The sequence below is a fragment of the Bison bison genome, unplaced genomic scaffold, assembly GCF_000754665.1.
Source record: "Bison bison bison isolate TAMUID 2011002044 unplaced genomic scaffold, Bison_UMD1.0 scf7180017857683, whole genome shotgun sequence".
In the NCBI taxonomy this organism is placed as follows: domain Eukaryota; kingdom Metazoa; phylum Chordata; class Mammalia; order Artiodactyla; family Bovidae; genus Bison; species Bison bison.
Genome location: NW_011488256.1, coordinates 19,759 through 20,734, shown reverse-complemented (window position 1 = coordinate 20,734; position 976 = coordinate 19,759). Strand labels below are relative to the sequence as shown.

General features: G+C 39.5%; 1 pseudogene; it reads left to right on the top strand.

Moving 5' to 3' along the window:
• Positions 1-5: 5 nt before the first annotated feature.
• On the top strand, positions 6-596 carry LOC105003773 (annotated as a pseudogene).
• Positions 597-976: the final 380 nt, after the last annotated feature.

Sequence of the window (976 nt, the reverse complement as noted above, 5' to 3'; positions counted from 1 at the left end):
CTGAAACAGACAGTGATCAACAAGATAGTACATGCTATCTAATGGGGAAAAAACATCTCCCCAGGTAAAATCATCTACCCACAAACATAAAAAGTCAAAGAAATCCCACGAAGAAATAAGAAAAAAAAATCACACAAAAACCAGAAGAAAAGCAAAAAGGAAACCACAGATAGAACAGCTGATTCCTCAAGTGAGATCTCAGAAGAAACTGGGGCTTCTAGTGCTAGGAAAAGGAGACAACCACAGAAGCTGAAGAAAAAATCCAGGAAAAGTCTCTCAAGAAATCTGCTTTATTCCTAGAGGCAGAAAGTGACACATCCCAGTCAGATGATTCTGCATCCAGCAGTTCAGTGGCAAGTGAGGAAAGAGACACTAAGAAAACCAAAAGGAAAAAAGAGAAAAAAGCCCACATCCCTACAATTCACACTATTCATTGTACAATGAAATACAAGAGAGGACAAAGGCACAAATTGGAAAGTGGCTACAAACGAAAGGTCTGCTGAGGGTTCAGAGGATGACTAAATGAGAAAGAAACATTCTTGTTTCCTGCATGACTGGATATTTATAGTTCTTACATCTTGGAGTTTGCCAGTGATGTTATTGCTCAGCACAGGGGGCCTGAGGTCAGAGACCTCCTGTGCCATCTACATGAGTTCTGTCAGACTTCCCATCTTCTATTTTGGCCTATTAAACTTGATCCTCTTACTGGTAATAGGAAATCTGTTATTTTGCTATGAAGGTTTCTTGAAGAGATTATTTTTGTGATTAATCACATTTAGAATACAGTGCATATGCAGCAAGTTAAAGGACCCAGATATGCAGATGATAGCACTCTCATGGCAGAAAGTGAAGAGGAACTAAAAAGCCTCTTGATGAGGGTGAAAGAGGAGAGTGAAAAAGTTGGCTTAAAACTCAACATTCAAAAAACGAAGATCATGGCATCCAGTCCCATCACTTCATGGCAAACAAATGGGGA